Here is an 11540-nt window from a genome sequence, read left to right as displayed (position 1 = left end):
CTTTGTTTAAAAGGAGCATCGGAGCTGGTGTTGTGCAGAATCATGTGTCGTTTAAGAAATGCAAGCTCGCCGCCCCACGTGGTGGCCCAGGGAGGTGGCCCCGGTGCTCTGCTCTTTGTCTTCCCTTGAGGCATCCCTTGGAGGGAGCTCAGGGCAGGGGACTGTCCCTCCTTGGGCCCACACAGCTTGTGAGGCCACCTGTGTGTCAAATAGGAGTCCGGAACCACTGGGATTCATCACGTATGCCCCCGTGGGTGCATCACGCACCTCCCCAAACCTCAGGTCCCTCATCTGTCAGATGGCGTATGCACACGGCCCCTGCCTTGTGTGGTGTGCGGGGCTCTCTGTCAGACTGTCCGCTCTGGAGGGCAGGCACCCCTCTGTCTCGCCCGTCACTGTTCTCCCAGCTCAGTAAGTGTCCAGTAGTCAGGAGGCTGCTGTAACAGGGCACTGGTCCTCGGCATTTATCATCACCCTCATCATTACCTCGGTTATTACTCTTTCCTGTTCGCCGAGGACCTCATGTGGTGGTGGTTTAGTCGCTCAGTTGTGTCTGATCTTGTGACCCCATGGACTGTAGCCCGCCAGGCTCCTCTGTCCTTGGGATTCTCCAGGCAAGAATACTGGAGTGGGTTGCCATTTCCTTCTCCAGGGAGGACCTCAGACACCCTTCAAATCCATGAAGCCACTTGGTGTTCTCTGGCGGGGGGCCAGCAAGCCAGTGCCTGTGGGCCACAGGCAAGCCCCCGCTTGCTTTTGTGAATAAAGCTTTATTGGAGCCCCACTGCACGCATTCATTTCTCCGGTGTCCGTGGTTGGTTTCGTACTGCAACGGCAGAGACCACGGCCCTCAGAGTCTAAACTGTTTACTCTCTGGGGCTTTCTAGAAGAAGCCTGATGGCCCTGGTCTAGGGCCTGTGGCCAGGAAGGGGCGGTGAGCGCAGCCTCTCTGGTCCTGTTTTGATGAGACAGTGTTAGCCCCGAGGGCCGGCTGGGAGGAGGGGGGAGGGAGAGCAGGTTGGTGGGGAGCAGAGGGCTGGGTGGAACGCACCCAGAGCGGGATTCATGCCCCCTCCGCCTGCTGAGGACGCTGCAGAGCTGCCTGGAAGGTTCTCTCAGCTCCATTTAGTTGTTTTCATATGTGGTGTGTGCAGCTTTATCTAGAAGAAATACCAGGGAAACGCCAGGAGAGCTGTCCCTACTCTGTTCCACCCCTGAGCGCCTCTGCTCTCCACTGGCCTGTGTGGGCAGGTCAGCCACCCACCTGTGGGGGAATGGATGGACTCACCAGCCTCTCCCAGGCCCCGTGGGCTCTGGGCCTCCAACCCCAGCTCAGCAGGCTGGGAACTCCTCCTCTCTCCCCGCTTCAGATGAAATATTAAGGAGGGAGGCTGTGATTGCTGTCACTGGGGGAGAAGACCGAGCTTGGCTCAGGGACATGCTCGTCCCAGCCCTCCCGGGGTCTCTGCCAGCTGCCCAGAGCTGCTACCTCGGTTTACCTGCCCCCACCTGCCACCGGGGGGTTGGGGGTGGGGGAGTGGCCGGGTTCCTGGCGCTCTCCTGGATTTTCCTCTCTCATGCTCTCCCTCCTGGAAGTCTTCCACGCTGTGCCTCCCCTGCCAAGTGGAATGCTGCTTCTGGCCGGCTGCGGGGTCAGCTTCTCCTCCGGCTGGCCAGTTCACAGACTGCTGTCTCTGCTGAGCCACCCACCACGATCCCGACACACAGGAGCTCGGATGTGTCATGTAAAATAAGAAATATAAGCCACGGTGACCCCTTCTCCTGAGGAGACGGGGAGAGAAAGCCCACAGTCCAGGAAACAAGAGCCAACAGCATTTCCAGCTGGAGTCTTACAGTCTGACAGCTTTAGGTGCTCTGCGGAGGGGAGGCCACAGGGCCGGGCGGGGTAGTGAGGCCCTGGAGGTGGGTCACTGACACGGGGGGGAATATGAGGGAGTGAGGAGCTGGTAGGATGTGGTGTCATGGAGATATGGGGTGGCTGAGGGGTTGGGGGCATGTTGACAGAGGTGGGGTGGTTGCATCGACCCAGGAGTGGAGGCTGGGAGTCCCTGGGCATGAGGATGGCAGGCATCCGGCGGCCGAGTCCTTCTTTCTCTGGTGGACCCAGCATTTCATTTGCTGACTCAGGTTAGCATAGCTACAGACACTCACGGAATCTGTGATGACTAAAGGGGTGCAGAGTACAGATCATAATGGAAAAGACACTCGACTGGAAGTCAGGAGCTCTGAGTCCACACTCTGGCACTGAATTCCATGCACCAGTTACTTCCAATTAATTGCTGAAATAATTAAGGCTCAGAGAGGGCAAGTGTCTTGCTTAAGGTCACAGAGCTTACAGGGCGGTAAGGGGGATCTGAACATAAGATGGGCTCTTGGGATTAAACGAAACTCAAAAGATCCCTTATCAGGGTCTCTGACCTCCAACCACCCCGTCACCTCCTTGCTGGAGAGAACAGAGTTTCTCAGCTTCTCTGGGTCTGACCCTGCAGGAAAGGTCGTGAAGAGTGTTTCTTGCTGCCCATGGAGTTGAGGATGGAGACCTTGAGTCTTTCTTACTAAACTCAGGCATCCTGAGAATCTTTAAAACAACTTTACAGTTACCTATTTTACATACCATTCAACCATTTCAGATGTATGATTCAGTGATTTTAGTAACTTCACTAAAAAATGTGGTGCAGCCATCACCGATGGTGAACATTTAGAACACTAAATGGTGAGTTTACAACATTTAGACATTTTTGTACCTCAACCCACTCCAGTATCCTTGCCCAGAGAATCCCATGGACGGAGGAGCCCGATAGGCTACAGTCCATGGGGTCGCAAAGATTTGGACACGACTGAGTGACTTCACTTCACTTCACTTCAAACATTTTAGAATCTGCTTGTCAATGTCTGTTAAAAAACAAAACAAAAACAAAAACTGGCATTTTGATGGGATTACATTGACTCGACAGATCAGTTTGATAGAACAGTCATTTTAACAGTGGTGAGTCTCCTAACCTGTGAGCCTGGACCGTCTCTCTATAGGTCTTCTCTCACTTCCTTCTGTAGTTTTATAATTTTCACTCTCCAAGTCTTGTACTTAAAAAAAAAATTATTCTTCAGTATTTTATTCTTGTCATCTATTAGTAAAGTTAATTTTACTTCTTCCTTCCAATCCGGATGCTTTTTATTTCCTTTCCTGTTGATGGCGTACCCCTGGGAATTTGCCGTTGCACCTCAGAGAGGTGTGACCACTCAGTCTCCCCCTGGTCATTTGCTCCTCCTCCTGCAGCCTAATATTCACACTGAGGTTGCCAGCTGCACCCCCTGCCACCCTCAGGAGGCTGGGGAGTGGCTGGGTGTGCACCCTGGCATGATCATTTGCTGGCTGTGCGACCTCAGGAAAGCTGCTCACCTCTCTGTGTTCCAGCCTCCCGCCTCCAGGCACAGCGGTGCCTGGCGCACAAGCACCCCTTGTCGCATGTGGGCTGTTTTCATCACCCTGTGGGCTCACAGCAGGTCGAGCTCACTGCTGATTTAGAATCCTGTCATCTCAGCACGTCTCACTCTGTACGTGAAGAAGCTGAGACAGAGAGGACGTGTCCGAGGCCCCTGCCTTCCTGACGGTCCTGAGCCCACCCTGGTGACTGCAGGGTGGCCCACTCTTCCCTGAGTACTTTTCGGATTTCACTCCTGATCTCCTGTCCAGCACCCCTGTCCGCCCATATTTAAAATGGATTACGCGGCAACACATAAACACAATTAAATTATAGCCGTCTAGGTACCTTTCCGTCCAAACAGGGGCTCGTTGTCTGCTGTGAAAGCCATCACCGCCTGCCTGACTGCGTTCTGGCTCACGTCTCCTGAGATACCGCTCCGCGATAAATCACTGGTTTGGCCCTTTTCCCTAAAGGAAGGCTTGCAGCCTCCTCCCGCCCTGGCCGCAGGCCTCCTTTGGCCCCGCGCAGGGTCCTGACTCTCACGCAGAACCCCAGTGGCCTCAGGAGAGTCGATTCATGCCCAGAGCCTCACTCAGGGCCCGCTCTTGCCAGCAGGTGAAGAGACGCCCTCCGCTCATATCCCTGGGCCTCAGGCAGGGTTTGGTGTGTGGTGGATGTTAAACAAACATTTGTTAATGGAAGGGAAACAAATTATTTTTAGACCTTCACTTCCCTGAAATTGCAATTTCAAGTAGGGTAGTCGGGAAGGCCACTGGAGACCATGTACATTAAGGTAGGATGCGAAGAGGGTGACGGAGGGAGCTACATGGGTTTCTGGGGGAGGTGATGGGGATAGACCTTTTAGGATGAGTCCCCACACTGGGATCCTCAGCCAACCAAAAGTGAGAGGTTTCACCCCCAGAGTGTCTCAAGGCAGTTGTTCTGGGCAAGGGTAGATGGAGAAGGATCCCAGGGGGCTCTGCCAGGGGTCTCGTGTGAAGAACAGCAGTGCCCACTCAGTTGCGTCTCAGGGGGCCTCAAGCATCAGGAATCGAAAGAGGATGTGGGGCAAGCTCGGGCCTGGTCTGGCTTCTCTCCAGAGGCAGAGAACATAGAGCCAGCAGTTTCTAATAACGTGATAAGGGTGTGCACATCTGTGACACCCAAGGCGTGGCCTGCCCTTGCCTTATGGATGCCCAGGTGGGGACAGGTGTGTGGGGGTCCCTCTCACTCTAGGCAGCAGCTGAAGGGGCACGAGAGGCCTCCAGGGAGGAGAGCCGTGTGCAGCCTCAGCTTCACTCTGAGCCGGCAGGAGAGTTCAAAGTCAGGCCTGCTGGAAGCCCTGAGTGGGGCCCATGGTGCCTGCCGGGCACCTGCTGGTGCTCAGCCACCTCCCAGAAGAGGGGGTGCAGTTCCCATCCCGGCGTGGGAGCCTTCACGTGGGTGTTGCCATCCTCGTCAGGTGGTTGCGTTGCCCCCGAAAGGAAGAGAAGGCGATTTCTGACCCACCAGGGGTCTCTTCTTTGTCTCTCCTGGGCCTGCAAGTCAGCACCCGGCTTGGCTCAGGTCAGCTTGGCCCTGGACCCCGTTGGCCACTGGGAGGAGCTGCCAGGAAAGCGTAAGCGCTCGCTGAGGTGGAGTGTTCTTGGCCTGGGCACTTTCTGAGGCCCGTTTGTGGGGAGAGGAAGCCGGTGGCTGGCTGAAACCAGAGCCAGGGCAGCTGGGCGGTGGGAAGCAGACTTGTCAGGCACACAGGCCCTCAGTGTGGGCGAGGTCGGTGCCTCGGTGCCAAACGCCCTCCTGTTGGGTCGGGGCCTGGCGGCCTGGGTGGGGGTGTTCAGGTGGTTACAGGGCTGGGCTGGGAAGGAGACCGCTGGCGCTGACGACATGTCACTTTGGGGAGCGGGTGGGGCCGTGGAAAAGGACTCCTTTGGTGTCCCAGGAATAAAGAGGTTTTTGTGCGAGGGCTGACGACAGATGTTGATTCCCCGTCAGGTGGAAGGACACCCGCCTGCCCCTCGAGTCCAGGCTCGGTCAGAAGGTGTGGATTTGGGTCCCCTAGCTACTTCTGGACAGGTCCAGAGTTAAGGCCACAGCCCCTGGTGACCTAACCGGGACCCGCACCTCACAGGACTGTGGCCTCCAGCAGCAGGGCCATCACACTGTCGGGGTGGGTGGTTACGGCATCGAGGCCTTCTCTGGAAATGCAGAACATCAGACCAGGACACCCGCCTCCTCTCACCCACACCCAACATCAGCCGTAATTGTAAGACCCAAACACCTGGGGTTCATCTTTTCTTTTTAAAAAATACATTCTTTTTTAGTGGACTTTTATTATTATTAATTTTTTTTGAGAAGTTTTAGGTTTATAGACAGTTGGTGGAGAGAACAGAGTGTGTTTGGACCCTCCTTCAGTGCCCCTGTGCTGATGCCTTCATCAGTGGGTGCGTCTGTTACATGCTTTCTGGCTTTGCACACTTGATAGACGCCTAACATTGTGTGAGTGCCAGGTGTACCATGTGGGGGTTTGATGCATGTGTGTATTGCACAGTGATCACCACAGTAAGGTTAGTTGGCACTTCCATCACCTCCCACGGCTACCACTTCCTTCCCGTGGTAAGAACGTTTAAGATTCACTCTCTCAGCCGCTTTCGAGCATATCATGCAGTGTGGTCAACTGTAGGCCCCGTGCTGTGTGTTGGACCCTGGAACGCACCTCCTTCCAACTGAAGTTTGTACCCTTTGACCAGCATCTCCTCATTTCCCCCTCCCCCTAGCCCCTGACACCACATCCCACTGTTTGCTTCTCTGCATTGGGCTTTTTGAGATTCCATGTATGTGTGATGTCATACAGTATTTATCTGTCTTATTTCACTTAGCAGAATGCCCTCCGAGTCCATCCATGTTGCTGCAAAGGACACCATTCTTTTTCATGGCTTAGTACTATTCCATTGTGTATGTACGCACCACATCTTCTTTATCCATTCCTCCACCCGTGGACTCAGGCTGTTTCCATGTCTTGCCTGTTGTGAATTGGGCTGCTATGAATATGGGGTGCAGTATCACACTGGGATCCTGATTTCATTTCCTTTGCATGTATATGGTGGGTTCATTTTACATGTTAATGCTTTTCCAACCCCCAGGGAACGACTGGATAAAATTCATCTAGGTCGGTTGTTATACACAAGCCATCTCAGAGTCACATTTATAAATTAAATGAAAAAAGAGACTTAAGTGCTGCTAAGTCTTAAGCATGTTCTTTGTCAAGCAACAGTCTGCCTGGGGAAATTGCCTACATGTTTCTTATATGCTTTTATTTTAAAAAAAGAAAGGGGAGGATTGAAAAACAGAATTCAGAAATACCTAGTGAATTCCAGGTCAGTAATTTAGTGTCAAATATGAAGCCATTTTCCTATGGACTCTGGTCTGCCATGCTGGTTCTCTCCAGAGGACAGACAGTGGGCGATTCTGGCCAGACCTGGAACCTCTCCTTTCTGGCGACTTCCCCTGGAGGTTCATCACTCTGCCTGCAGCGGGTTCTGTTAGGGCCTGCGTGCTCGTGGAGAATTGTTTTGATCAGTTGCACTGCAAATGCAGTCCAGGGGAGACATTGATACTTTCTGTGCAATTCATTGCAGACAGTGGCGTCAGGACTGGACTCCTTACAGTGTGTTTTAAGGGCTATATCATTTTTTTTCTTTATTTTTTTCATTTATTTTTATTAGTTGGAGGCTAATTACTTCACAACATTGCAGTGCATTTTTTTTCTAGATGAATGTGAGCAAGCAGATGAAAATAAAAATAAGGCAAATTAGAAGCTTGTGGCCTGAGCTGCCCCCTTAAATTCCAGGAGTGAGAAGGCCATGTCCAGAGAGGCCGATAAGTGAGTAGCACACGGACAGAATCCAAGGGTTCACCTGGAGCATGAGGTGGGGTCAGCCTGGAACCACTGATGGTAGAGACTTGGGACAGGCCAGCCTGAGGCTGTGGAGGGGGGCAGGGTAGAAGTGGCCATTTCTCTAATCCATGCTGTTTGTCCCCGAGTTGGGCACCAGTGTCTTCTCCATGGAGCCGAAGGTGCACAACTGCTGTCTCTGAGCATTTCCTCCAGGCCTTCCCCATCTCACGGGACCCTCTCAACAACCGCGCAGCCCAAGGAGGCTGTGGTTTGATCCTCCCGCTGCGGAGATGGGTAAACTGAGGTCAGAGCGCTCAGTGACCTGATCAAGGACACACAGCTTAGAGAGCTGTCCATGAGCGCACTCGAGGCTCTGAAGAGTCTCTGAAGAGCCCTGGGCAAGCCAATGGCGCACCCCGCGTAGAGGGCTGGAATCCAGCATCTCCCATGAGAGCTGCGTGCAGACGAAGTGCAGGCGGAGGCCAGTGTAGACTCACAGCCTCTGGACGGGGCCACTCGCCTGAAGGACAGTCTGAGGCGTCGGGGCCGGGTGGGGGCACTGGAGACGCCGCCTCTGAGGCCCTCAGTGCCAGGCCACCTGTGCCTTCAGCCTTGCTGTGTCCCTCGCCGCCCTCCGTGGGCTGCTGTTTGCGCAGCGTTTATCACGGGACCTCCGCGTCTGAGCTCCCGTCATGCAGCTGGCAGTGCTGCGGGCAGTCACGATCTCGGCCGCTTTGCCGAGGGGGACACTGAGGGCCAGCGATGCTGAGGAGGGTGCCCAGGGCCACACAGCTGGCCGGTGGGATTTGGACCTGGGCCGAGCAGGACATCTCGGCTGGATGAGCGGCGAGTTCCGTGCTCACTGCCTCCGCCACGGAGTCATTACTGGGCAGTCATTACCCCAGGACAAATCGCGGCCGGCGGTCCAGCTGTCAGCCTCGTGCACTCCAGAGAGGCCAGGCCAGGCCTGACTAAAATCCATTTAAGAAAATTAACCCTCGGCTCTCGCCCTATTTTCAGCTCGGGGGTGGCAGGAGCTGCAAAGTTCTTAAAAGGTGCGAGGGCAGATTAATGGGGTCCATATGCCTGGAACTGAGAGTATCTTTGTGCTGGGTGGGCTTATCGTCAAGCCTCTTAGGATAACAAAGGTGGGACAGTTCAAAGGCCTGGCTCTCCGGACGCGGAGCTCTTTCGGGGCCTCCATTCCGGCCCCGCTGAACAAATATTGTCATCTTGCTTCTCCACTTGGAGCCCAGGCCTCTGTCTCCCCTCCTTGTTTCTTTCCCTTTTTACTCTGACAGTGAGGCAGACATTCTGTGGGAACCATCCCCACAAAGGGACTGATTTATAAGTCCTCTTGGGAGTAAAATGATCTCTGATGATCCATCCCTGGGCCCGTGAGGGCCGCGGGATGAGCAGGGCAGGGGCACGTGGAGCCTGACAGCTCAAAGCTGACAGCCCAGCCTGCCTTGTCTACATAGCCCTGCCGGGGACAGACCAGTGGCTGGAACCTGGGCCAGGACAAGGTTCTCCCCCCAAACCCCCCACCCCAACAAGGCCCAAGTGATAGAAACTGCTGCTCACTGGCTTGTTCCGTGAGAGACCCATGAGTGGTTGTGTGCAGATGCCCCAGGGGGAGCACGCTTGTCCAGGTTAGATGTCTGTGGTGCGTGAAGATCAGACATCTGCCACTTCCCTGTTTGGGGCTGCTCACCTTCTTCTAGCTGGTGCCTGAGCTGTGGTCTGCGCAAGATGGCTACTTGACAACGCACCTGTCTTGCGGATCCTCCCGCCTTGGAGAATGAGCACTTAAAGACCCCCGCAGAGCCAGAGCCTGACTAGGGCTCACAGATGCCTACCAGACACCAGGCTTTCCGCTGGGCGGTGGGCAGTCATACCGGTCATAAAGATGATAACGATGTTGCGTATTTGCATTGGATTCTGACAAAGGGTCCGTGTTTGGAGGTGGACCCACCTCCTCCAGGAAGCCTTCTCGGTGCATGCTGACCTCTGAGTCAGCTTTCCTCTCCTCTTTGCCCAATATCCAATGGTCATCCAGTCCTGCAGCTTCTTCCACCAGAACATTGTGAGGGTGGGAAGTCGCCCAGTTCGGAGGAAGTGTGCCTCTCTGAGCCTTGGTTTCCAAACCCATGAAGTCAAGGCAGTAGTAAAAGTCTCTGCAGAGCTTGGAAATAGAGGGAAAGAAGCTTAGGTAGGTTGTGGCCCTGAGGAAGCCTGGTGACACTTGGCTTTTGTCATGAGCTGCTTTGGCTGATGTTTCTCTGTGGAGCAACATTCGCTTAGAAGTTTTATTTTCTGGGTCTGTTGCAAAACCCTTCAGAGATCTTTTCCCCAGATCTCTCTAGCCTTTTGCCCCTCTGGGCTCCTTTCATACATTCCTGGCCTTATCTTGGGTGTCCCCCGAGCTGCACCCTTGGGATCTGGTGGTTGATTTGGGAGGTGGTGTAGGGTGCAGGAGTGATAGAGCGGGGGAGGGAAGGGTGTCAGGTTGAGGTCCCTGGGGGCAGCGGGGGCTCCTAAGACGTCAGGACATCCCAAGGCGCTCACAGAACACCTCCCAGAACTGTCTGTCCCCCAAATGGGGGCAGGGGTCCCCCTTTATTCATTGGTCCCCTTCTCTCGTTGGTCAACTCCTAACTCCCAGACAGAGCCCCAGGAGGTTGGACGGATCCCCTCTGCAGCCTCTGTGTCAGAGTGAGGCCCTGCAGCCTCTGAGGCACGAGGTGGTCAGCAGGAAGGGTCAGCAGGAAGGGGCTGTGTGGATGCTCCACCCGGCGTGGGCAGAGGAGGAGCTGAGCAGCACAGGCATGGCATCCCTCCCAGGGGCTGATCACCTCGGGGCTCTGGTCAGGTCCCCTCCTGCTTGTAAATCTGCTGGTACCCCCTTCATAGCAGTGCTAGACCCAACAAGGCTGAGAAATGCTGTGTTAAGCAAGTGTGGCCTGGATTCTCTACTGTAGGAATTCTCAGAGCCTCTGTCTATTCACGAGCCTGGGATTTGTTCAGAGGGAGGCAGGCGATTAAGCTGTCCTGCAGTTTCCTGATTACAGAACTCTCACCTTACAGCTGCAGCTCAGGGGATGGGCAGAGTTTCCTGGGAGAAGTGCCGTTAGAAGAACCGAATCCAAAACCCTTCATGTTCATGGGGCCAGTGGTTTCTTCTAGCCTGAATTTCTGTCACCTCCTTCTGATGTCCTTAACTCTGACAAAACTGGCTCTGCTTCATACTCCTTAATTTCTTGCCTCGGATCCTTCATTCATGCTGTTCCTTCTACCTGGAATAGCATTTAATCTCCAAGCTCAAGCTTTCCTTCCAGTCTCTACTCGGTTACCATGGCCTCGCTGAGGCCGACTGAGATCTGGCAAAGCACAGAGCTGCCACAGAATGGTATTTACAGCCCTTAAGGTGCTCAACTCGCCCATTCTGGTTACTCGCACACACGTCTGGTCTCCCTGCTAAGCTGCGTATGCTCTGGGGAAGCGCTCATATCTGCTTTGTCAGTCCTTGGTCAGTCCTCTACCTGCTCTGCCACGCCGCAGTAACAAATAGCTCCCGGCTCTCAGTGACATAGCTCAGCGAAGACCCACCTCCCACTCCTGCCAAGCCCAGTGCACCTTCCTGGGCAACTGCCCTCCATGCGGTGACTCAGCGATCCAGGCCGATTCCATCTTATTGCCCCATCCTTCCAACGGGGGCTTTCCATCTGCCGCGGAGAGGAAGTGGGCACATGGCAGTTGGGTAAGGATCCCCTCCCACCCTGCTCTTTACAGATGTGGCCTGGGAATCACCCACGTCACTGCAGCTCATGGGCCTGCTAGAACCAGGCACAGGCTGCCCTCCCCAGGGGCGGGAGGGCAGTTTTCCTCGTGCCACCTATGGTGTCTGACACACCCACCTCCTGTCCCTCGCCTGCACCCCACTCCAGCAGAAAGCTCACGGCCCTGCACTAGAAGGCGCCCTCAACCCGTTTATGCAGTGGTGCATAACTGCAAGGTGACCTCTCCCTGTCTCTGGAATTCAGGGCCCACACAGCTGGAACCACTTACTGGGCATTTAAACACATGTTGTCTTGGCAGAGCCCTTGGAATGCCGTGTGTGGTTCAAATCTAGAACCGAAATGTGTCCCAGGAGATGCTTCACAAAAAGATGTTTCCTTCCCCAAATAACTGGGGAAACC

General features: G+C 54.6%; 1 long non-coding RNA gene across 1 annotated transcript in view; it reads left to right on the top strand.

Annotated features, from left to right (window-relative positions):
- Nucleotides 1–11540, top strand: part of LOC122691613 — a 139358-nt gene that overhangs the window by 40439 nt on the left and 87379 nt on the right. The window lies entirely within an intron of this gene.

This window comes from Cervus elaphus, chromosome 4 (assembly GCF_910594005.1).
Source record: "Cervus elaphus chromosome 4, mCerEla1.1, whole genome shotgun sequence".
Classification (NCBI taxonomy): domain Eukaryota; kingdom Metazoa; phylum Chordata; class Mammalia; order Artiodactyla; family Cervidae; genus Cervus; species Cervus elaphus.
The sequence above is the reverse complement of the archived record's forward strand: the minus strand, read 5'-3'. Positions and strand labels throughout refer to the sequence as shown.